This window comes from Pongo pygmaeus, chromosome 2 (genome assembly GCF_028885625.2).
Source record: "Pongo pygmaeus isolate AG05252 chromosome 2, NHGRI_mPonPyg2-v2.0_pri, whole genome shotgun sequence".
Lineage (NCBI taxonomy): Eukaryota > Metazoa > Chordata > Mammalia > Primates > Hominidae > Pongo > Pongo pygmaeus.
This window is the reverse complement of record NC_085930.1, coordinates 197529469-197556435: the sequence shown is the minus strand read 5'-3', so window position 1 is coordinate 197556435 and position 26967 is coordinate 197529469. Positions and strand designations below refer to the sequence as shown.

The 26967-nt window shown below is 37.9% G+C and overlaps 1 protein-coding gene across 48 annotated transcripts in view; it reads right to left on the bottom strand.

Moving 5' to 3' along the window:
- Window positions 1–26967, bottom strand: part of LPP (LIM domain containing preferred translocation partner in lipoma) — a 741980-nt gene that overhangs the window by 550058 nt on the left and 164955 nt on the right. For 45 of the 48 annotated variants that reach the window (XM_063662516.1, XM_063662513.1, XM_063662540.1 and 42 more), the window contains one exon: window positions 1514–1577. The gene's annotated coding sequence lies outside the window, so the exon portion shown is untranslated. Of the gene's footprint in view, window positions 1–1513; window positions 1578–8054; window positions 8144–26967 lie in introns of those variants that run through there. The other 3 variants (XM_063662520.1, XM_063662533.1, XM_063662539.1) reach the window with 1 other exon arrangement.

Sequence of the window (26967 nt, the reverse complement as noted above, 5' to 3'; positions counted from 1 at the left end):
TTATTATAATAAATAATATATAAATATAAATATAAATATAAATATAAATATATATATAAATATATATATAAATATATAAATATAATAATATAAATTATTTAAAATAAATAATTTATTATTATTTATTATTTATTATTTATTATTTATTATTTATTATTTATTATTTTAAAGAACAATGTTCTTTTTTTGTAGGAATGAGAAGAAAATCTAAATAACTTCAGTGGCTGTTATGTCTGGTTTAATTATAGAAATTTCATAGTCCATACATAACCCACCTTGTTTGCACATGTGTTCTTATTATACATATTATATTATATATATAATATTATATATTATATATATTATATTATATGTATCTTATATTATATATATTATATTATATGTATCATATATTATATATATGATATTAGCTTTGAAAATCATGTAAACCTAACACCTCTCAATTCTAAATTAGAATTGAGAAATTAATCCTCTCAATTCTAAATTTTCTAAGTCCTACAAATTTGGGGCAATACCAACCAATTTTATTCTTCTCAAAGGTCTGTGCGACTAAAGTCATGGTTGCATTTCAAGGTCATAGATCTAATATACCAAAGGAATTAACAAAATATTCAGCAGAACACATGTGTATAGTACTTTAAATAACGATATCAAATCTTCTACAAAGTTACTATTCTACATATTGACTACTTCACCTCTTTTTGGCTAAGTTCTGAAACATTACATAAAACGCAGTAGAGCTCTTTATGAGGTACAGATTCAGCAGGTTAACTACAGGAGAAAAATCACATCTGGTAAATTTTACAACTATGATGCTTCCTTTAAATTTTTTTTCTCCATTGGCCTCCATTTTCTTGGCAAACTCAAGACAAAGATATTCTTCTGCCAAGGATTGGTGTCATTCCCAGTGTTCCACCAGGAGAGTGGCATTCAGATACAATGGATGCAAGGTTTCAAAAGACTAACTCAATTTTCTGTGTTCTTAGGATTTTTCTGTTGTGGCTTTGGATTCTAGCTTTTTGAGATGATTTTGTTTGGCAGCTAAGAGAGAGTGACTGACCCAGCCAGAAATATTTGGCCCCTTCAGAGCCAGGTAACACTGGCAGCATAGCGTAGTGAAAAATGCACTCAATCAAGGGTTAGGAAACCAGGTAAAAAGCCCTCCTGCCACATACTAGTTGAGGATACAATAAAATAATGGTTAAGCACATTCTACTCCATTGCATTTTATGGACACTTAAATACATACACATTAAATCTGAATCGTCTGTGTGGCCCAGATTTTTGGTTTTGGTATTAAACCTTAAGGGCTATGAAGTAAAAGGGTAAAAATAAATCAAAAAAACAAAAATAAAAAGAGAGGTCAGCTCACTCTCTTGACCATTTTTCAGTTCTTTTCCTCATAAAGTACATTTGTATTTCTTCTATTCTTTGTATTTCTTCTAAAATCAACATTACCAGCTCAGATGCCTATTAGTATTTCATAAACATGAAGACACGCCTCCTCTCTTACCTCAGATAGCTGGCTCCTGGAATGGATGGTTGACACAAGGTTCAGCCAACTGCAATGCTAGTATCTGCAAATGAAATAAGTAAAAATTACTTCCAGACACCAAACCCATATTTATTCATTAATAGTCATAACCTCATATCTACATAATGGTTTCTTGTTTTACAAAACATTGTCACATTCATTTCACCCCACAGGAACCCGATGAAGAAGCAGGAAGGGATGATTCTACTCACTTCATAGGTGAGGAAACAGAAGCTCAAAGAGGGACAGAAAGGATGAGAAGGGAACTAACACCATCCTCACGATTAACTTCACAGAAACCATACAAAATGAATATTATTGTCCACATTTTACAGAAGTAGAAACTGAAGTTCACAAAAGGAAAGTAATTTGCCCAAGATTATACAGTTTAGTATCTGGCAGGGCATGAATTTGGAGCCAAAGTTTCTGCCTGCTGGTCCAGTAATCCTTCCTTTCTACTTTAGTTCTTCCTAGGTTATTAGGCTAGGGAAAGACAAAAACAAACAGCAACTCATTGTCTTAATTCACAAGGCTTGGTGGAGAGAGAAAATGAAATAAAACCAGCTATTTGATTGAAATGAGGGAATGGGAAAAGTACATAGGATTTCGAACCAGTCAGATTTCCTTTAACCAATGGCCTTAGGCAAGTTATTTAAACTCCATAAGTGTCAATTTCTTCATATGTACATGAAGATTATGGTATATACTCCATAGCCAAAGCTGCTCTTAGTTAAACTTTTTAAATAAGATTTCTCTCCATTATTCCATGTATATGGTTAGAGAGAGCAGTGATAACATTTCTTCCCATAAATCCACATTTATATGATCAAAAGATTACATTATAAGCACATTAGGCAAGATAATATCTCTTTGACTTATGTTTCCTAGTTTTAAAACACCGAAATATTAATCTATGTCACTCTCACACGACCTCATCTAACAAGAGACAGCTCAAAAACTTTTAAGATTTTAAAATCAAATGTTTCCTTGACCCCTAAAAAGCAAAACAGATACTGCTTTAGTTGAAAGACCTGCTAATGAATCACACGTCATTTTCAACTTTGTGCCTATAATCATGCCCTAGGTTCAGAGAGTTGGAGTTTCCACCAGACTCTAAGAACAAAGCAAATTTGTTTTAATAGAATGGATGGATTTATTGATAAATATAAGACTTTTAGGAAGTTTTGATAAAATGTCCCGTTTACATAAAGGACTCAAAACAGGCTAAGAAAAGAACATGGATCCTGCAACTATACCCCTAAACTTAAAATAAAAGTTTAAAAAAAAAACAAAAAAAACAAAAGAGCATGATTGATCAGATGCCCTGCAAGAAACTTGTCATCTACCACCAAATGAACACATTAATCATCTTTTAACATCACACTTTATTTTATAGCTTGAAAAATCACAATGACCATTATGTCTCAAACCATCCCCTTTATAACTCCAATGAGACCTTATTACCCAAATTTTACAAATACAGAAATCAAACTTCAAAGATCACATGGTTAACATGGAGCAGATAAAAATGTAACACTGTATCTTGATACCAAAATCAGTAAGCACCCTTCTACTACATGATGTAGCCTCCCAATTGCTATTTGAAGAGGGTAACTAAATAACTTCAGGAAAGGGAAACCGAGTGCATAGCACAGAAAATTCAATTGTTGAAGCACTAACACACACTTAGTTCTAAGTTCTGCTTTATTAGCAAGTGAAAGGAGAAAGAGTAGACTTCACATCTGTGGTCTAACCAGAAGGTGACACATTACTAAGCTAAGGCAAAAGGAGTGTTTGATGCAGTGTTACCATAAACACTTTCTCAGATCTCACCAGGGAAGTTTCAAGATGCAACATCCCTGGGCAAAGTGTTGAAGCACAAGCCATATACGCAAGTCTGTACCAGTGAGGTTTTGTGAAGAGTCTGACACAGTTTGACTGTGTCCACACCGAAAATGTCATTTTGAATTGTAAACCCCATGAGTCAAGGGTGATACCAGGTAAAAGTAATCCGATCATGGGGGCAATTTCCCCCATGCTGTTCTCATGATACTGAGTGAGTCTCACGAGATCTGATAGTTTTATAAGCATCTGGCATTTCTCCTGCTGGCAGTCACTCTTTCCTGCCGCCGTGTGAAGAAGGTGCCTGTTCCTCCTTTGCCTTTCACCATGATTATAAGTTTCCTGAGGCCTCCCCAGCAATGTGGAACTGTGAGTCAATTAAACCTCTTTCTTTATAAATTACGTGGTCTCTGGCAGTTCTTTATAGCAGCGTGAGAATGGACTAATACAAATCCTTCACCAATTAGTTTCATTTTAAGCAATTGGAAAGCTGAAGTCTTTCTAGCTAAGAAGTTCACCATCCCTCTTCACGTGGATTGAGTGGCATGTGTCCTGAGTAGCTCCTGAGTATTTCATAATGCAATGGAGTTTTCCATAATTCCATACAGACATCTGGGACAAATGACAAATCCCACTCTAGCCTTTTGGTAATGAAGCCAGTTATCTTTGGCTGCCTCTGTGTATTTTATAACTAACTGCTGACCCAGAACTTGACATGTCTGCATCCTTTGTCAAACCATCCATCCTCTCTCCCCTCAAAAATATGCTCACCCTCAGAAGCAATTTTACAGAAGCAACTATATTTTGGAGAAAAACAGGATGGAGTAAACGAAGGTAAGATAATAAAGAGAGAGAAGCAAGAAAAACGACAGGGGGTAAAGAAAAAGCAGAAGAAAATGGAATGACATGGAAATGAAAAGTGCAGAGATCAGCTGCAATGGGTTTTTCACAAACCATGGTGTCCTTTATATTTACCACCACACCCCACAACAAAATGTAACCATCCCTAAGACGATTATCTTAGTGTTATGAACAAAAATTCTAAGTGGTATTGAACCAGTGTAAAGCTAACTCAAAATACTTGATATTTTGTAAGTGCTTTAGTACCAATAAGCAATATGACAGTATCTTATAAAAACTCCCACTAAGTCAATAAACTGGCACCTCTTTTGCCCTGGCGTCCCAGATATTCATTCTGAATAGGGGGAATCATATTGAAAACAATAATGAAATGGGGATGGAGGAACTGGGTTCTGGTTTTAGTGCTGTAATTATCAAATCTTTTTATTAGAAGTTGCATAAAATACACATTCTGTGTTTCTCTTTTCACGGTTCTTGACTATGGTTATCCCAAAACCACTGTGAAAGGGCCAATAATAATTTGGTCATTTTCATAAGTTTCATGTGGCAACAGAGGTAGTAGTAAAAGGATTACTTATACTAACATTTATTAAAATAAAACAATGTTTTAAACATAGAAGTCTGTCTCCAGAAGCAACTGAAATGTTAAATCAGGCCAAAGGAATTAGAAGACAAATATGGACTGCCCTGCACTCCAATCATCAAATACCACATACAATTTAAAGTGCACTCTCATGCCACCCTAAGATACTTATCAAGAATACAAGATCTTCCATAGCTTATGATTTGGTTGTCTCATTAAAGTAATGTTTGCCAGGATTTAATTGCTTCCCTCTCTGATTTTAATTTCCTCACCTGTCAGCATCTATCAGAGGCACTGAAATCTTCTGACATCTGGTTGATTGTGTTGAAATTAATCAGATTTTTTAAAAGTAAATTGCTTTGGCCTAAAGGTAATGCTCAACTTCTTAATGTTATATTTATAAGGGCTCTATCAATGGAATGTATAATCTAGAAATAAAATGAGAGACTTTAGGAATTCTGAGCAGAAATATAAGTAGCTTACATATCTCCAGCACCGGACTTTTAAAGATAAGTACTTTAAGAGTGACACCAGTAGCATGGCCAACCAGAAGCCCCTAGCTCTCGTCTCTTTCACAAAGACAGCCACAACAACAATCAACAACTAAACTTTAACAAAAATAACTGGGCCAGGCACGATGGTTCGTGCCTGTAGTCCCAGCACTCTGGGAGGCCAAGGTGAGTGGATCTGTTGCGCTCTGGAGTTTGAGAGCAGCCTGGGCAACATAGGGAAACCCCATCGCTATATAGAAAAAAACAAAAAGATGAACTAAAAACAGAAGAAGAAAAAATAATAACTAAGGCAGTACCAGACTGCATCAGAGAAGTAACAGAAACCTGGATAGCAAGAAACTCAGAATAACCACATAGAGAATAGAAACAAAACACCTGGTCTTTACCACCCATCACCCACTTGGGATCTGCTGGGAACAGGGAGGAACTTCTCTCTAGGGTAGAATGGTAAGCAAGAGGATCCCAGCAAGCCCCATCAACACCTTGAACAGCTACAGACCTCACCCATGGAGTCTCATGCAGTCCTCACAGAAGCCAAGTCCCAGCTGAGGGACCTGCCTGAAGTCCACATAGCCGTGCTTCCCCAAGAAAAAGAGCAACCAATGTGACCTGCCCTCTGTGGCCTGCCCAGCTACTGCACTATGCCGTCTTGGAAATGGAACTTTGGCTGGAGTGTCTCTTGCTTTGGGAGTGCATAGCTATGACACTCCATCACTAAGGCTAAGCCACCATTGAACCACCCCAACCCAGTGGCCCAACATCCCCAAGCCGAGCTGCCAGCAACTCTTCTGCTCTTCCCCATGGGCCCATGTGAAGGTAGAGTTACTTCATCTACCTTTCACCCTCCCCTTCAGGCCAGTGCTGAAGCAGTACCCTGCCTCCTGGGAAAACAGTACATTGGCCACTCAGAGCAGTCACACACCCCAGTACTTAATCTGAAGTAGCACCCTTCATCCCAGGGAAATGGTACCTGGGCTGCCTAGAAAAGTCATGTCCCCTAGGCCTGAGCTGAAGTGGCATATTGTCCCTTGCTGAATTGGTGCCATCGCTCAGCTGAGCAGCTGTACATCCCAAAGCTGAGCTGATGTGATAACCCACATCCTTGGAAAACTGAGCAGTGGCTGGGCTGATCCTTGGAAAACTGAGCAGTGGCTGGGCTGATCTGAGACACTCCAGCCTAAAGGGAAAACAACTCTAATACGCTGTTTCCCTGGAGCTGGTCTAGCTGCTTAGTGTCAGAGCTGCTAAGATACCCCTCTTCCTGTGGCGTACAGCCACCACTGTGCTGTACTCTGCTCCCACTCAGGGCACAAGTAACAGCTGTATGTTGCCATTCTGGGGTACTGCTACTACATGTGGTCTTACAGAGTCTAAGGTACTGCTGAGTCCCAAGAATCACTACAACATGGTGTCTCATCCCCTGGGATCCAAGTTGCCACTGAACCCTACTGGCTCATGTTGCCAAATCAGGGCATATCCTGCTCTCTGGGTCCAAACTTCCCTGCACTCCTTCTTTCCTGGAGTTGAGCCACTCACAGCTGGGACTGAGCTTGCAGAATAGTGTCTCAGAGTCACAAATCCTGGCTCTATGGGAAGCCTACATCCAACCCTAGCACAGAGAGTGAACCTGTAACCCAAGACCCAGGTGTCACAATAGGTTGGCAAGATCCTGGGCATAAGACTCTGGTCCCACAGCCACTTCGAGCACCTGCACCTAGAACTCAGCACCACTGCACTTGCTTGTAGGTCATGTCATATCTGACATGAAGAGCAGTCCCCTTGGCTAAATCTCCCCATTATGAAAAAAATAATAGGAGGAACTCAAAAGCCCTTGACACTGAGGACATTAATAATCTATGCCACCACCACCACTGCCACAAACTTCTACAACTTAAGCTACTGAGGTGCCCACAGTTATTGCTGACATTGAACGTAGCTTTAGAAGCTGCATGGAGACCATATCACTGCATCTATTCAGAAACAAAGTCATCACACCCCTCCCAACTGTAACACCAACCCTAATTGCAAGCAGAAGTCTTTTTTTATGAAAACCACTCCAGAAAGTTTGTATAGAAGAGGTAATTGTTCCACTGGATGCACAGACATCAACTCACTGACACAAGAAACATGAAAAAGCAATAAAATATGACACCACCAAAGGAATGTAGCTCTTTAGTTTCAGACTCCAGTAAAAAAGAAATCAATAAAATGCCAGAAAAGGAATTCAAAATAATGATCTTAAGGAAACTCAGTGAGACACAAGAAAATACAGATAGACAATTTTACTAAATCAGGAAAATAATTCACAATATGAAGAAGAAATTCAACAAAGACAGACATAATAAAAAAGAATAAATCTCAAAGATAAAGAATTTCATGAATGCATTCTTACCCTCATACCAAAACCAGACAAGGACAAATATGTAAAAAGAAAATTATAGGTCAGGATCTCTGATGAAAATAGGTGCAAAAATCCTCAACAAAATACTAGCAAACTGAATCCACAAATACACTTAAAGGAGCATTTACTACGATCAAGTGGGATTTATCCTAGGGATACAAGGATAATTTAACATAGGTAAACCAATAAACGTGATACATTACCTCAACAAAACAAAGTACAAAAACCATGATTATCTCATTAGATGCAGAAAAAGCATTTCATAAAGTTCAACATTCCTTCATGATATAATATCTCAAGTCAGGTATAAAAGAAACATACCTTATCTCAGCATAATAAACACTTCACATGATAAACCCACAGTCATCAACATACTGGACACGTTCAAATTGAAAGGTTTCTTTTAAGCTCTGGAACAAGACAAAGATGCTCACTTTTACCACTTTTATTCAAGATAGTTCTTGAACAGGCGTATACACAAATGGGACAGAACAGAGAACCCAAAAATAAATCCACGTATTTACAGCCAACTGATTTTCAACAAAGGAAACAAGAACAATCTCTTTAATAAATGGTGCTGGGAAAACTGGACATCCATATACAGAAAATGGAACCACCATGAGATATCACCTAACCCAAGTTAGAATAGCTATTATCAGAGACATAAAAAAAAAATAAGAAACGCTGGCAAAGATGCAAAGAAAAGAGAATTCATACACTGTGGGTGAGAATGTAAGTTAGTATAGCCATTATAGAAAATAGTATAGAGGTTCTTCAAAACACTAAAATAAGAAATATCAGCTGGGCATGGTGGCTCACGCCTGTAATCCCAGCACTTTGGGAGGCCAAGGTGGGCGGATCACGAGGTCAAGAGAAGGAGACCATCCTGGCCAATATGATGAAACCCCGTCTCTACTAAAAATACAAAAATTAGCCGGGCATGGTGGCACGCATCTGTAGTCCCAGCTACTTGGGAGGCTGAGGCAGGAGAATCGCTTGAATCCAGGAGGCGGAGCTTGCAGTGAGCCAAGATAGCACCACTGCACTCCAGCCTGGTGACACAGCGAAACTCCGTCTCAAAAAACAAACAAACAAAAAAGAAATATCTTAAGATCCAGCAATCCCACTACTGGTCATATATCCAAAGGAAAAAAAATCAATATTTCAAAAAGATATCTGCATTCCCATGTTTATTGCAGCATTAATTATAACAGCCAAGATAAGGAATCAATCTAAGTATCCATCAACAGATAAACAGGCAAAGAAAATGTGTTATATATTTACAATGTAATACTATTCAGCCATAAAAAAATGAATGAAATCTTGTCATTCATAGTAACATGGATAAGTCTGGAGGACATCATGTTAAGTGAAATAAGCCAGAAACAGAAAGTTATTTGTCACATGTCCTTTCTCATATGTGGAAGCTAAAAGAAATTGATCACATAGAGAGTAAAATACTGATCACCAGAGGTGGAGAAAAGTAGCAGGAGGGGGAGGATAGCCAAAGGTTGGTATATGGATACAAAAGTACACTGGAGGAGTCAGTTCTAGTGTACTACAGCAATATAGAATGACTATAATTACCAACAATTTATTGTATATTTTCAAGTAGCTAGAAGAGTGGCTTTTGAATGTTCCAAACACAAAGAAATAATAAATGTTTGAGGTGATGAATATGCTAAATACCTTCATTTGATCTTTATACATTGTATACATGTATCAAAATATCACACTGTACCCCGTAAACATGTACAATTATGTGTTAATTTAAAATAATAATAAAAGCAAAAAAGGTAAATACTTTTAAAAAAATTCATTTAACAAATGCTCATTGAGCATATATAGTGCTTGCAAGCAGGCACTTCAGGGTAGGGAGGAAAAAAACATGAAGCTATCTCAGAAAGTTTGGGGCAATAAGTAAGAATTAACTAATTAAGCAGAACTCACTTTAACAGAAGTAGCCAATCTAGTCACTCAAAAGCTTAGTTTAATGTTTACAATTGTTACCATCTGTATGCATTGTCCTTTCACACAGATAAATGATTTTATTCTTCACTGCAGCTCAGTGAGGCAAAATTGAAACTGTTCCTAGTGTATTCTCGTTTGACAAGTGACAAAGCTAAGGCACAGAGTAGTAAAGGAACTCTTTCCTGGACATCTAGTTAAGGGCAGATCTGGTCTTGTGATATAAATAAAAGCAGACAACACAGCATGATCACTTTGCAATAGAGAAAAAATTCCTTCCAAATTCTCCAAATATAATTACTCAGTGCCAATTGTTGTGCTAATATCTATCAGATCAGATACAGTGCTTAAGACACTTATTTAAGGAAACCCACAAGCACTAAGCTTTTCTACAAGAAGTAAAGGAAATGATGACTAGAGAAATACTTTGCAATATGTTCTACTATCATGAGATTATTTTTATGTACTTACATTGTTATTCTTACTTGGAAATATAGAAAAATTAATGTAATAATGACATCCCAAAAGTGAGCCTATAATGTCACCACACCTATCTTTATGTTGTTCTGTTGATTCTGAGGCTTCCTTATTGAAAAGAAGGAAAAATATGGCATGCAAGCAACTGGGGTGGGAGGGTGGGGGTGCAGGTGGGGAGCCAAAGATAACACATGGAGCCTGGAGGTTGATTCTCACAAAATGGCTTTATAATCAAACATAACTAAGCCCTAATATGGGTCTTACCTTTCTAGTAGAGTCTGAGGCCCTACTCAACATTTAGTGTCTCCCCGATAAGAAGCTTCTTGATGAAAAAAGGTTTGATGAAGCAGCCTTTCTTAAAACTACCATAATGCTTAGTTTTATATCTGGATCACTAAAATTACCGTATTGTTTTATCACTTTTAGTTGATCATGCATCTTGAATAGAGGCCCTTTGTCTAACACAGCTTCCTGAATCCGAACCCGAAGTCTATCTAGCATCTGGTCTTTAGTATGTACTCAAAAGAACATTCAATGAATGAATGAATGAGCAAATGAACAAAATGTTCTATGCAACTACTATAACACACACCTAGTTTAATGCATGTTATATAAGATGGGATTAGTAAGTGTTTATGAAATTGAAATTAATTGAACATTTAATTTTTTTTAATGTATTGTACAACTAAATGATTTTAAAGTTATTGAGTGATTAAGTGAAGCATTTAGCAAGGAGTTAAGTGACATGCAATGAGCCAGTCATCATTAACCCATTGGCAGGATGAAGACACAATTTTCACAGGAAGATTAACAGAGGCTGAACACATGAGTAGAAATGTAAGCAGCAGCTGAGAAAATTCACATAGAAGAAAAAAATTTGTCAAGAAATTCATGTTAAATTCTAGATATAAAAGTTTAAAAGGAAATCTAAACATGATGGTAACTTTTATAAGAGTATATACATTATAAAATTTCAAGAGAGAAGGAAAGGAGGTGGGAAGAACTCTTGAAATAATTTTTAAAACCAAGTGCACGTGTGTGAAAAAGAAAAGGAGTTGTTGGATAGATAAAAGACAAAATAATTGATCAAGCTAAAAATAATATATTTTAGTAACTAAGCTAAGCATTTTATATCTTTAATCTTTAAAAAAAAGTCTTGGAATTTAATATTATATTCATTTTGCATCTTGGGAAACTGAGGTTTAGAAAGATTAAGTAACCTAATCAAGTTCACACATCTAATAAGCACCAGAATTCATATCTCAGCTTTTAGGCTCATACACATACCATTTACTCATACTGCTCCTAGTACCATCAGAGATAAAATGTGGCCTTGAGGGAGTCCCTCAGAGTTGGATGTCAGGACCAAAATCTAGAAAGTGATGTAGAAATGGGGAAAGCACCAAGAGGATGAGCATCCAAAGCCTTCTATGGGATGTAAGTACCAAGAGAAGGTCTGAAGGAGGAAAGGAGGCAGATGGGGGAATTAGAGCTATCTTTGAGTGTCTGGGGACATGTCATGTGTAAGCAATATTATACTTTTTCAAATTATGCAATGCTAGAAATATAGGGATTAAAATAATGGGAAAACCAGTTTTAGTGTAATACAAGGAAAAACATTAAACATGAAGCTGTCCAGCAGTAGAACAAATTGCCTTGCAAAGAGCTGCAAAAGTTCAAGTGGAGGCTACATAGCCATCCGTCAGAGAAGACATGTGATATCCTGGCAGTGGCCGGGAGTCTGCATTAAAAGATGGACATTGCAATTCTGGGTTTGGGAGATTTAGCAGCCCAATAGTGGGAGATACATAAAAGCTCAGATCTCCAGATAAAAATGTGAAGAATGCTCTCTAAAGAGGAGACCCCTGAGCAAAATCTATTCAACACATCCATGGGGCTCCTATGATACACCAAGCATGAGATAGCACCATCCTCAAGAAGCTGAGACAAGGAGGCAGAAAACAGACATTTTGAAGAGGTCAATCAGCTATCACTATGCAATTTGATAATATAAATGATATTTGATATATCAAATTATATAAATATAATTTGATAATATAAATGGCTAGAAAAAAACATATATAGAAGTCTAAGGAAGAAAGAATAAGAAGACTAAATGGTCTTCTGGTGAAAGTAAGGACAAAACACATCAATTTTGCGGGAAAAAAAATTAAAAAGAGTAAGTCACCAAGGCCTAGGATTCTTATTTATTTATTTATTTACTTACTTACTTACTTATTTACTTACTGACTAACTGACTTACTTATTTTGAGGCAGTATCTCCCTCTGTTGCCCAGGCTGTAATGCAATAGCACAATATCAGCTCACTGCAATCTCTGCCTCTCGGGCTCAAGTGATATTCCCACCTCAGCCTCCTGAGTTGCTGGGGCTACAGGCATGGGCCACCACGCCCAACTAATTTTTGTGTTTTTTGTAGAGACAAGGTTTTACCATGTTGCTGGGATTATAAGCATGAAGCATCATGCCTGGCCAGGCCTAGGATTGAGGAAGAGCTCATTCACAAGGCAAACTGAGGTCTAATCAAATCATACTTTGGGATAGGAAAGAAAGACATGAAAGAAGAATCAGGAAAAAAAGCTAATAAAGTTTGACTCAAAAAGCTCATAGGTGGGGGAAGGCAACTGAATGGTGGATGAGAACTAGGAAAAAAACAAGACCTTGCAAAAGAACATCCAATTAATTTGAAAATGAAAGCACAATACATTTGAAAGTTTGCAAGCCTCCTTCCACAGCTTATCAGATTTACTCATATATGTTCACACACAGCATTGCCTGCAAACCTTAGCTCCCCAAAAAGCTACTCTATAACATAAGAGAGATATTTAAAAGAACACGTAGTATCTAAGTCCACTTCTATTGAGTTTCTCAGCATTCTTCAATACAGTCTCATAGACTGACTGACTACTGTTTAGTGAAGAAAGCAAGTCACATAAAATATCAACATAACCAAAAGCAAAGTTAAGAGCAAGTTTTATTGGGCAACCTCTTTCCAGAAGGAAAGGGGAGGAGACAGGAAGAGAGAAGAGAAGGATGGGGAGGGAGAGCAAGAAACTTTAATAGAGAATAATTGGGGGGCAAAGGACACAGTTTGTCCAGTCAGATGAGTTATAGTGATATAAAGGATGATAATTGCTTGCACAGTTTTCTTTCCTGTGGCTTTTAACTACTTTAATTTAGGTAAAGAATGGCATGGGTCCTTCAACTAAAACTCACTGATTCTTCCTTCCCCACAAAGCTAGAATTCTAGCTTATTCAGAAAATGAACAGTCAACTGCACCTTTAACTTTCCTTGCCCTGTGTCTTGGCAAATACAACACATGTTTTGCTTAAAAAGGCATGAGTGGTTACCATTGAAAAGCAGAAGAGATAGTAGTGGTGAGCGGAGAGTAGGGAAAACATGCAAAAGGTTTAACATTTTTTTAAAAATGGAATTATTCCCAAAAAGTTCAATAATTATACAGGTTTTGTATCCGTAACCCAAAATCCGAAATTCAAAATGCTCCAAAATCCAGAAGTTTTTAAGCCAGACAGGATGCTGAAAGCTCACTGGAGCATTTTGGGTTTCACATTTTTTGATCAGGAATGTTAACCAGTAAGTTTAATGAAAATATTCCAAAATTAGGAAAAATCTGATATCTGAAACACTTTTGATCCCAAGCATTTCAGATAACAGATATACAAACTATATATATTTGTCATCACCATCTCTGACAAAGAAATATGGAATTCCTTGAGTTACCTTGAAATTCCTGAAACTGGAGCAGGAAATCAAAAGAAAAGAAAGAAGAATTAAGTAGCAACTAGGTTCTTGTCCCAGCTCCACCACTAACTTGTGCTGTCATCTTAGGCACATTCTTTCCACCACTCTCCTCTCCTGTCAAATGAAGGGACTGGACTCAATCAGTGGCTGTTAATGTGTGACCCACACATGTGCAGGAGTCCTTTAGACCTTTCAAGAGTCCACAAGTTCAAAATTATTTTCATAATCACACTAAGAAGCCATTTTCCCTGTGTTGAAATTTACACTAATGGTACAAAAATAACAGTGGGTAAAAAAACTGTTGGAGTCTTAAAGTGAATCAAGGGAGTGATTTCACTGCAAGACACATACAATAAGCGGGACAGGGAGCCAGTTTCACTTAAGACTCTCTTTAATGCATTGAAAAGTATCAATCTTACTAAATCTCAGTCCTTGAGTACTGTCTGACTAGGTTTTACTAAAAAAACCTGATCACATAAAATGTTAGCACCATCAAAAAGTAGACATATTTTTAATATTCTTGAGTACACATCTTTTTTGCATTCTGTGTGACCTCTGGGAAGTACCATGAAACACCTGCTGAAGATCAAACTATGATGATTGTCTCTAAGAAATGCACTTTGTGTAACTGTTTAAATTGACAGCTGCTAACTAATCGCTTTTTTCATGGAACATCATTTTTATTTGAAACAATGACTGACAAACTATGGTTCTTTAAATATGGGTTTTGCCGGAGATTTTCTCAGAAATAAAGCAAGAGAGCTTATCGTTTCAAGGAAAACAACTAACAGTATTTGTAGCCAAAAATAAAATTCATGTTTTCAAGTAAAAATCAGAATTTTGAAAACCTTACATCTACTACTGTGCACTTGACACCTTTCTAATATTTCAAATGCTTTTTTGATGAATGAGCAGTGATATTAATGATGACTTTTTATATTATAGAATGAAATGTATCAGTGTTTGCAAAAACTGAATAAGTAAGTGAATGACCAACAACTTTCTAAATGACCAATGCATGATTTTACAAAATCATAGGAGGAGACTCAATCAAAGTGAAAATTTGACCAATGGATTTTAATATAATAAGGTATAAAAAGTTCATTAATATGATTTCAGATTCCACATTGAAATTAACCTATAAGAAACTACTAAATTTAGGTAATGTTAAAACTGTCAAGTTTTGGTATAGTATCAAAGAAGAAAATCCACAATTACTTTTTATCCTTCCTTTTTCAAATACATAGCTGTGAGAGGCTGGATTTTCTTCATAAACATCAATCAAAACAATATTTCACAACAAATTAAATGCAGAATCCAGCTCCCACTTTTGTCACTATTTTTTCACAAATATATTTATTTTTTATACAAATATTTTTCACTAAAATTGTAGTTTCATTTCCTACTTTTTTAAATACGGTAGATATCATTATACATAATGCACGCAAAGAAAAGCTCATTTTTAAGAGCATAAAGAAGTTCAGAGATGAAACCACTGAACTAGATAGGACTCATGCTCCCTCTCTCCCTAGCACTAATCTACTTTGGCTCTAAACCATTAGGAAAGATAAAGAGTAGCTCATCTCTACTTTCAGATGCTGCTACTTGTCTATCTTTATGTAACTGCTACTTTCATGAGCCTCTGGAAACACTGAAACATCTGTACGACGTCACCATACAAGAGGCCACTGGTCAGTAAAAAAAATACTCACTATGTGCCTTCCATGGAACAGGCAGTGGTTACTAGGGCACCTGTATCAGAATTCAGACTCCACTACTGCTCAAATTATATGCTTCTTCAAAAGACAGTATCTCTCCAAACCTGTTTCTTTAACGTAAAATAAGAATACAATGGGAACTACCTCATAAGATTACTGTGTAGATCCAATATAAGGATCCATTAAGGAGCTTACTATATACAGTGCCTAGCATATAGTAAACACTCCATAAATCCTACAAACTGTTATTATAACTAAGATATCTCTTACCAAAAAAACACTGTTGGCAATGTTCATGAAAGAGATAATGGTAGTCTAACCGTATATTATTAGAGACTCATAATCTATCCCAGTTGCAGACTCATTCAGTTAGATAAAAATAGAGAAGCGAAAGTATCCAGGAGTACTGGCTTTTCTCACCTCAAGAGCAGAAGAATCAGTCTTTGGCCAGGCATGAAATCAGTGTTGTAATCATGACCCAGCCACTACATTAATTCCTAAACTTTATGTGGTCGAATGAGTTGATACACAACATCATTCTCAGCACTATGCTGACAAGACAGAGGATGATAAGAAAGTAAGAATTTAATCCACGTTCTTGAATACAGAGAAGAGTTTCGTTTCTCCTTTGTTTGGGCAAAAAGTCATGTTCATTGTGTCTCTTTACTTCATTTAAAATCCAGAAGAATTGAGATTGAGGAAAAGTAAGAATGCTTATCAAACAGAGGTCAGACCCAAAAAAAAAAGAATGCCCTCACAATACTAAGAATAGAATACAAGCAGGAAAGAGGGGAGGATCTCCATGATACATTATTTTAAATTAGAAATATAATTCTGAAGAACAAACATGTACATACCTACAATGTCTTTATAAATATATAAAGAAACTAATCATTAAGCTAGTTATATTAGTAAGGCCCAGTTTCATTTTCAATAGAAAAAGCTTCATGTCACTTTTATTTCACTGTATTTCATCAACTTTAAGTACAACCACTTTAACTACCAATACCTGATAAGACTCGTAACTGTGGATTTAACAGAATAATGTAAGTTATACTTCCAGAATAATGTATAGAAATGATCATGCCCCCTTAACAGCACTTGGATCTTCAATCAGGAAATTCAATTTTAGCTGCAAAACTATGTTTTGGCAAAAGTGCAATTGAACTCAGTGTACTTGTCACATTTCTAAATATACTCCAGTCACCATGACAACAAGAGAGACTGATGGATTGCTTAAAAGAGTACGGTATATTTAATTGTCAGCATTTTAAACTGACTCAGAAAAATGCTGTGTGATAGGTCTACTCACCATGGTTACTGCTGGCTGAGTCCATAATAATAAAAGGTTCACATACGCACATCACCAGCGTGCGCACAAAGAACGTAAAAGTCGGAAGACCTGGTATTTCCAACCACCTCAAACGCCAAACTTAAAGCTTTAGAAAGACTCGTTATCATCAAGGTGCCCCTCAAGAACCTCTCTCCCCAAATGGTCAGATGAATCCCAAGATCTGTGTCTGCACACAGGGCCACTAGAGCCAATCCTAAATCAGATTCCAACAACTGCTTCCTTCTCAGATTAAAGATAAGAAAAAGTCGAGGGTATTTTCTCCCGGGATATATCTGGGAAAAAGAATGAGAGAGACTCTTTGTTCTTTCTTGTCATGTAGATCTATTCCCAAATGATAATCTTCTGAGATCCATTCAGTTCCTGAATAAACGTTTCCTGCACAAAAATCCCTACGCCAGAGAATCTTCTACAGGCGGAGATATAGATGCAACAAACATGGACCCTGCTCTCAAGAAGCTGATATCCTAAAATGAGAGGAACACAAAAAAATATAAATATATAATCAGCTAAATAGAATGAAATAATCCAAATAAAATGATCCATTAAATTATTTAATTTACCATACACAGTGCCTAGCCTATAGCAAACACTCACTAAATCTTCACCATTATTATTATTACTAAAATATTTCTCACCAAAACAGTTTGCAATGTACATAAAGAAAACAAAAGCATGGTAATCATTCTTTTAGAGAACCATACATGCTGTGTAGACTATAAAGCAAGATAATGACAGAAAAATGATGGGGACGGGGGTATGTGTGCTACTTTAGCTAAAGAATGGGGAAGAGCTAGGTAAGGCTATAACATCTGAGCTAAGCCTTGAAAGATACTTCAAGTTTTGCACAGAATCAGAGAAAGATCAAGTGGGAAAAAGTTTGGCTTATACAGAGGGCTAAAGGAAGGTCAGTGTATCTACAGATTACTGTGTAAAGTGATGAGTGGTATGAAAAAAGCAGAGAGGCCAGGCGCACTGGCTCATGCCTGTAATTCCAGCACTTTGGGAGGCCAAGGCGGGTGGATCACCTGAGGTCAGGAGTTCGAGACCAGCCTGGCCAACATGGTGAAAACCCATCTCTACTGAAAATACAAAAATTACCCGAGCCTGATGGCAGGTGCCTGTAATCCCAGCTACTCGGGAGGCTGAGGCAGGAGAATCGCTTGAACCCAGAAGGCAGAGGTTGCAGTGAGCCGAGATCACACCATTGTACTCCAGCCTGGGAGACAAGAGCGAGACTCCATCTCAAAAAAAATAAAGAAAGAAAAAAAAAGGAGAGAACATAGAGCCATCTCACAGAGCTTTGCAGGCCATGAAAGGGTCTTTCAAACGTTTCTACAGATGCTCCTCGATTTCTATGGGGTTGGTTACACCCAGATAAACTCAGTGTAAAGTGGACAAATTGTAAGTCAAACCATCATAAGTCAGGGACCTTCTGCAGATACTACAGCAGCCACCGTATGCCTTAAGGGGAAGGGTGTGATATGATCTGACCAACAATTTTAGAAGATCTCTCCAGGTGGTGTGGAAAAAGGCCACAAGGGGAAACCATAAAAGTAGAAGACAATTTCAGAGACTACTGCCATAGTCATGGCAATGGATGGTAACTTGAATTTAGGTAGATTCAAAAGAAGTAATGATAGCAATCAGAGTCAGGAAATATTCTGGAGGCAGAACAAACATGCACTGGCCAAGCATGTACTCTGAGCAAGAGAAGTAGTTAACTGAGTTATATGGAGGTCCTACAACACAGGGGTGAACATGCCTCATGCTTCAGGAGGTCTTGGTATATCTTGAGATGACGCATTTCGGGTGATGCTGCTGCTCTGTGAATGACACTTTGAGAACCAAGGCTCTAGGAGAGCCAGGAGACAGGAACAACAGTGGAGCAGGAGGTGATGAACGTTGGGCTTATGATAATAATAGATGGAATATAGTAAAGAAAAAACATTCAAGAGATGTGGCAAAAAGAAACTACCCAAGACTTGAAGGCAAACAATATAGGAGTGGAAATAAAAAAGAAGATGGTAGTGGTGGAATTGCCTCTAAGCTTTCTTAAATGACATTGTTCATTATATAGATAGAAAAAACATGGTTTCTATCTATCTAGTGCAACTCAGTTTCCCAAGTAACATTTCATGTTGCCACAACCTATCCCTATAAAATAAGGCTAGGGAAATTATTGTAGTTATAGACAATAACAACAACAACAATACCAATCATTTATTGAAAGCTTATTCTGTGTCAACCACATTGCAATATGTACTATCTCCAAATCTGGCAATAACTCTATTCCTATGTAAGAAAATGACAAACTGATGCTCAGAGACATTATATAGCTCACCCAGCATCATTCCTGCTTCAGCTGGATTCAATCCCAGGAGAAAACCCTAAAATCTATGACCTCCACTTCCATTCTGCCTAACAAGCTGAATCCATAGGAGAATAAGATGCCCACTTGGAGCATTCACCCTCAAAGTCAGAGGTCCCTTTTAATCTGACTAAACTTCAAGACCACAACTGGCAAATCTTGATTCATAGACTCTAGCAGCATAGCAATAAGGACCCAAGGCCAGGTGCCACGTGCATAGAAGAACCATGACTTATTTTATTTCCACATAAGGAGAATGCAACTTGAGTGTTTCATGAGCTATTCACTGCTCATGCTCAGACTCATGTCTCCGCACTCAAACTGTAGTGCTTTTCCATGGCCTCTGTTTACCCTCGACTTTATTCTGCTACTACTTGGCAAAGTTTTCTTCCCAGAAAATAAGTAGCTGTCTACACAGTAATGTGTTTGGAGTGAAGATGTGAAAAAGAGGCCCTCATCTGTGAAGATGCATGGTGAACGGTAGTAGATATTGACAAGTAAGAAAGGTTAGTTTAGATATTTCCCCAGCCCAGGAAGTGGGTACAAAATGAGCCACAAGATCTTCCTTCTAGTTACCCACACTGTGCTTTCCCAAGGTGATTCACAGGTACAGCTCCACTGAGCTGACAAAGGGGACTGTCTTCAGAAAGATGAAAGGATGTTTTTATATCTGCTCTCTCTCTTTTCTTTATTTGTTCCTTCTCTAGTAATAACGATTAATTGTGCTGTGCAGGCAGTACAGAGATGAGTCTACCGGGAAGCCAGCACAAATCCATCAAGCGCTTTTAGTCCAAGCTTTTTAGAAGCAATTGCTTACCACATTTTCACTGCTCTTTTTCTCACAGCTAGAAATAGAGTGGATTTTACCACACAATCACTCTAATGCCCTTTTCCCCCACCTCTAAAGTGAAGGGGGAAGATGACTATTGGTCCATCACCAGCAAAACCATAAGACATATGTGAGAAAACCAATTCATTTAGTGTTTTATAAAGACTAAGTATTGGGTCCTGAGATAGGTATCCCACATACATTAACATATCACAACTTTGTGAGGCAGACATTGTCTATGTTGAACAGGTGAAGAAATTAATGCTCAGAGATGAGAAGTTACTTGCATAGAGTCATACAACTAGAAAATAGCAGAGCCAGGAATTAAACACAGGTCTAACTCCAAGGCCACTACTTTTCCCATCACTACAGCTGTCCGGCACACTTCCAAGAGCACTCACAACTTTTCATTCTCTTCTACCAGAGAATCAACACTGCAAATATTACTTAAAACTCAGGCCGTATATAACCAAAAGGCCTGTTTTAAGAGGTCTTTTCTAGGAAGAGTGAACAACTAAGCCATCATAGATTCTATAAGGGCTACCTCTGACCAACCCAACATGTTCCTGAGGGTTCAGTTAGGGTCTCTTCCATGCCTAACTAGGAATCATGGAGACTCTTGAATTTCCCAGCTCAGGGCTCTGAGAAAATGACATCACATAAAGCCTGCTCCCTCACCCAACACCAGGGCATGCAGTGAAGAAGGACGAATCAGGGAAAGGGACACAGTAGAAGCCTGAGGGCCTATAAGTCATATGTTTACAGAGGCTCTGGTTCACAATGAAGCATAATAAAATAAAATCACCCAGTGAAAAGTATCTACAGTCCAAGCTTAAACTTGCCTTTTCATTATTATCCTCACATCCTCCATAGATTAAATGTTGGAAAGGATCAAGCCACAGAAAAAATAAGAATTATCCAGTCCTTAGGCCCTTAGATATAATATCTGAGCAAAGGTGGGGATTCGTATATGTAAGCAGCATCCTTTTCTGTCTCCCTTTACCTAGAGAGTGATGAGGTTAAGCATTTTGAAAAGATTCCTTACCATAAGCTGAGATGACAGGAACACCTGATGAGAATGGTAATTAAATCAATAAATAAATAAATACTTGGATCAATGTTCTTCATTTTTGCTGGCTATCTGAAGAAAACGGGATGCCTTATAAAGGTATTTCACTCTTCCAACCATAAATACAAGGTAGCTTCACAAAGTTTTCTCTATTTAAAGTTATTCTGGTTTTCAACAAATGCCAGTTAACCATCTTCTATGTGTTAGTGTGTGGTTTTGGGGGAAAAAGGATGGTAGAAAGAGAAAAAGACCCAATCCCTATTTTCAAAGAGTTCAAAGGCTGGTACCTAAGGCCAAGCACAAAATGTTGTGATTTTTTTTTAAGTCAGCAAGTTATATTCTCAATTATGAAAATACCAAATGTCAGATTTTTCTCCAGTCCAAGCAATAATATAAAATGAGCCAATTCTTCTGAATTAGACTTTTTAAAATGAAAATTATGGCTGTTGAAGCTTCTCCTTTTAATGCCAATATTATTAGAACTCAGGGGAGAACACAAGGTCAATTGACTCTGATCCATGTTCTTCCCAGGCTCTAAGCCAGCACCATCCAATAGAATTATCATAGGAGCCACATACACCATTTAAAATTTTCTAGTAGCCACATTTCAAAAGGATCATTGAAAAAAATTATTTTACAAATATATCCAAAATATTATTTTTTCAACATGTGGCACTAGCCACCTTTCAAGTGCTCAACAGCCACATGTGGTTAGTGGCTGCCATATTATACAGCACATCTCCCACCTCGCCTCAACCTTCAACTCCCAGGATGAGAACAGAGCAAAACATTTATTGGAGACAAGGAGCCAAGTTCTATAATATTGATTGGGATATAAGTACTCCCACAGGCTGACCCAGTTCTCCCAGTACTGCCAAGTGTTTCTCTCAACCTTCTATCTCAAGACCAAGAGATTGCAGGACACTGTGATGGCAAACGCCAGAGGGAGAAATGGCTCCATCTTATATGTGAGGATGAAGAAAATCAAACAGGACCAAGGATTACTACCGAAAATATGACAGTTTACTCACACTGGCCACTGGGATACCTTTTCTACTGACGTCATCACACACACGACTTGAGATTTTACCCTCAAACTTTTTGTGGCTTAAAACAAGCTCTTTTTTCTAGATCTAGTCACCAATACTTCCTCTTCCCAATCCTCTGTGCATCCTCTGAGAAGAGCACAGAGAAGGTAAAACATTCAGTAAGTACAATGCATCAGTGCATGAAGCTACTGAAAGAAAGAGATGAGAGGCCCTTTTCCTCTCCACACCTTCTAGTCTTGATCCATGGATAAGGAAAATTCAATGTCCTTGTCAAATGGAAAAGAATTCTCTCCTCATCCCTATCCTGTCCTGAACAGTGAATGGCTGACATCCACTAAGCCATACTTAGAAAGGAAAAGGATTAGTTGTCAGGAATGGGTGAGTTCCATTTCTTACTCCTTCCTGCTTTCCCAAGTGTTCTCCTTTCTATTGGAGATGTGGCTTCTGAGACAGGCCCCAATGCCTGGGTTGTTTACTGGGTAAGTATACACAAAAGCAGCACTGTGACTGAGCTCACCACTGAGGGGGCCCCAGAGTTGAGACTGCAGGGCAGGCTGTAGCAAATCGCAACATTGTCTTCAGGTCCTAACGGAATTTTCTAATTGAACTTTGAGGTCCATGTGATTTTGGAGTTTCGGCTTTCCATTATCACGAAGTTAGTAGTTTGAGGACTAGTCAATAATCATTGCCACCAATTTGCAAAGGTTTTGGAGTGTGTATAGTCCCGGACAACAGGTCTTCTATTAAAACATAAAATAAAACAAAACTGGCCACTATCACAATTAACATCACCAGTAATAACTCACATTAACGTCACATTAACTCTGTGAGTTAATGTCACATTAACTCACATTAACTCTGTGATATGAAGCAATGAGAAGCGTACTTCACCTCTGTGGTGGTCTTCCCAGAAATCTAAAACCCCAATCCAATCATGAGAAAGGATCAGTCAGACTCAAATTGCGAGACATTCATTCTTCAAAATACCTGACCATTACATTAAAAAAGTGACAAGGTCCTAAAAACAGGGAAAGGCTGAGAAATAGCCAGTCAGGAGGAGACAAAGACAGGATGACTAAATGCACAGCAGTATCCTAAACTAGATCTAGCAAAAAAACAAAAGGCATTAGTGGAAAAACTGGAAAACCGCAAATAAAAGATATATCATTTCATTAGTCATGTTACACCAATGATCATTTCTTTGCTTAAACATACTTTGGTTATATAAGATGTTAACATCAGGGAAAGCTGGGTGAAGGGTACACAGGAACTCTTTGTACTGTTAGTCTAGCTCACCAGCTTCAACAGATAAACATTATTGGGGGATGAACACCCTTAAACTGCCTCCAGCTAAATCAAAACCCCATCAGAAAAAGAGCTGACAACAATGAACTACAATACAAGATATTACATAAAGTGATGTCTTGGGTCTTACTGTTATAATAAATTAATAGCATTTCAAATGCATTTGATTAGTTAAAAGGCTCAATGGGAGCAAGAAAGGTGAATTAAACAAGAATTTTAAAAGTAAATAAATAAAATGAAATAAATGAATGAATGAATAAGATGAGAAAGACCAACTGTGCCAAATAAGGAATTGATAACTGAAAAATCCACATTTTTGCTAATTGTTAAAAATTTTTATTCTATATTTGGACAGGCATTATATAGAGAATCTTCTTCCCAAACCACCGTTGGATGTTTCAAAGACTATACTGGCCCTGTTTTACTCAAAGAAAGTCTGTTCCGGTGTGTGTTCCTGAGAAGAAAAGGTGCTTAGCTAACACATTCACAGGGGTTTGTGGAGATTCAGTGTCTGAACTTTCTAATCCTTATCTCAAGTGTCTGTGAAACTATATAAACTAACCTGAGAAAAATCCTTTTCAAAGAATCATAAATTTTTTTCAATTTTTTCCCTCAAAAGTTAGTTTTTCTTCAACACAGTTTACTTGATTCACCAAGCCAACCAAAGTCGAAACGAATAAGAAAAATTAAATTCCACCATGTTCTCCATATATAAGTAGGTACGTATGTAAGTAGGTAGGTAGGTAGACGGAAGGAAGGTAGACAGGCAAACTGAAATTATATGAGCCGAGTTTACAAACTCAAGTCTTCTGCTAAAAGAAAAGGACTTTAGGAAACATTCTACTCCATTCCCAAACCCTCATCACTATCACAAAAATATCCACATATTCATGAGTTTTGTTTTTCTTTTTTTTTTTTTTTTTTTTTTTTTTTTGGAAATCCTAGTTTTAGAAAAATGTTTTCTCTTCAACAAAGGTACTGAGTGTCATAGAAACCACGTCATGGAGCCCAACACTTTTCAGATGGGGAAACAGTGAACCAAAAAAAGAAATGGAATTGCCTAAGTTAGCTCTTTCTTATCAGAATTCCTCCTGAACATTTTTTCAGGTATTTGGGCCTAAAATTAAAAAGCAAGGCCCAAAATAATTTTTTAAGTGCTGTGAGCAAAGTTCTGTGCTAAATTAAACTGCACGATGCAAAGAAAAATAAGAGAAGGATCTTCCTGACCCTAAGGAGCTTTAAAACCAGCTTCTACCCTCCTGGAGGACATTTGGAGGGTTTTTTGTGGAGAAGGATCTTCTATGAGAATGCTGTTTTCCCTAGAGCCTCTCTATTTGTGTCTGCCTGTCCTCCCACACTCCAGATACACAGGGTCCAAAGACAGTGCTGGCATTTTTCTACTTTCTTCTCTTGTCTCCAGATCGGTACTCCACGATCACATGCCCTCACTCTAGCCTCCTATTCTTCTCCCACCTCTTACTTCTCCATTGAGACTTTCAGTTCCTGAGATTCTCTCTTTTCTCCCTGTGCACCATCCCCTCAGAGGTTCATTTTTTCCCCCCAATTCAAGACAGCAGTTCAAGGTAGAGCATGTTAATATAGCATTTCAGGCATTATTTTGGCCCTTTATCTGCCCTGACCCTGTCCAATACAACAGTCTACCTTCCCAGCTCTCACAACCCTGCTTAGTTGCACTACACTAAATATAACTTTAGCAGGCTAAGATAGCAATAATGGAAAAGTGATTTCAATACGAATCTTCTTAATTTACAGTGTGGTTAAGAAAACATTTTCTTACTTATTGGCTCATTTGATTATCAGGGCCCTAATAAATTAGGTACAAAAGATTTGAATGTCCATTTAACAGAAGGGGACACAAAGTCACAGAGATGGGAAGGCACCTTTACCAAGGCCATAATGAAAATTTTTGGCGCTGCTCAAGCCTGAATCCACATCTCTCTGGCCCAACGTGCTTTCCATTACACCATGTGCCCAAGGTTCTGGGATGCCCTGCATGAATAATAACACACCATTAATGGTGAGGACAAACTTTTAATCTATACCTGAATTAGACCAGCATTTTTGGTTGACTTAGATACAGAGAAAAAAAAAAAAAACTTAAAAAAAAAGTTTTCTAACTGATTCTGGTAGAGACGATTAGCAGAAATATCTTGCAAAGAACGTGGGTGTCCTGGAAGACTCATCGTCGTCATCATTATAATTTCTAATCATGCTGTGTGGGCAGGTGTCCATGTAGCAGAAACACCATTGGCACCCAGATTAGCAGTTTCATCGGGAGACAAGAAACTAAGTCTGCAATTCTTAGACTTCAGAGCCTGAATCACAGCTTTCCCCTCAGGGATCAGCAAATACACAGTCTGTGCCTTAGCAAGGATTGTTGGGCCTGCCAAGGGAGGTAACCAAATATCAGGTCCATCTAAAAATGCACAGTGGAGCAAGGGACAGGAGGCTCCCTGGGAACCTGGAAATACCACTAGCTGCAGAGACAGAAAGGCGGAGTGTTTGTCCCACATTATAGTTCTAATTCACTCAGCAACTTTTATGAATCATTTGCCTTCTTTGCATTTTTGTTTTCATTCTCATCTGAAAATTGAGTTTTTGAAGTAAAGCTACTGGTTTTTAAATGAGACATAGGAAGAGGTCAGAAGAAAAAGTGGCCATCAGTAGGGGTTTGGGCTTCCCCCCAGCTCTGCACATTTCCCTGCACTACAGCAGGTTCATCGTTATCATTTCTATCCTGGACTTGGGCTTCTGTGCAAAATGTAGCCTAAAGTGTCCAAGGTCACAAACATCATGGGCATCATGTGATCTCTGCTATTGCAACAGTGCGAGCATTCTAATCCTACTCAACTGTATTTTTTCTTGAGCAATTCTTTTTTTTTTTTTTTCTTCCAGTAGGGTCTTGGTCAGTCACCCAGGTTGGAGTGAAGTGGCATGATCACAGCACACCGTAACCTCAAACTTCTAGGCTCAAGTGATCCTCCTGCCTCAACCTCCCGAGTAGCTAGAAATAGATTAGGCTAATCTTTTCTTTGTTTTGTTTTGTTTTTTTAAGACAGAGTTTCACTCTTGTCGTCCAGGCTGGAGTGCAATGGCACGATCCCGGCTCACTGCAACCTCCGCCTCCTGAGTTCAAATGATTCTCCTGCCTCAGCCTCTGGAGTAGCTGGGATTACAGGTGCCCGCCACCATGCCTGGCTAATTTTTCTGTATTTTTTTAGTAGAGATGGGGTTTCACCATGTTGGCCAGGCTGGTCTTAAATTCCTGACCTCAGGTGATCTGCCTGCCTCGGCC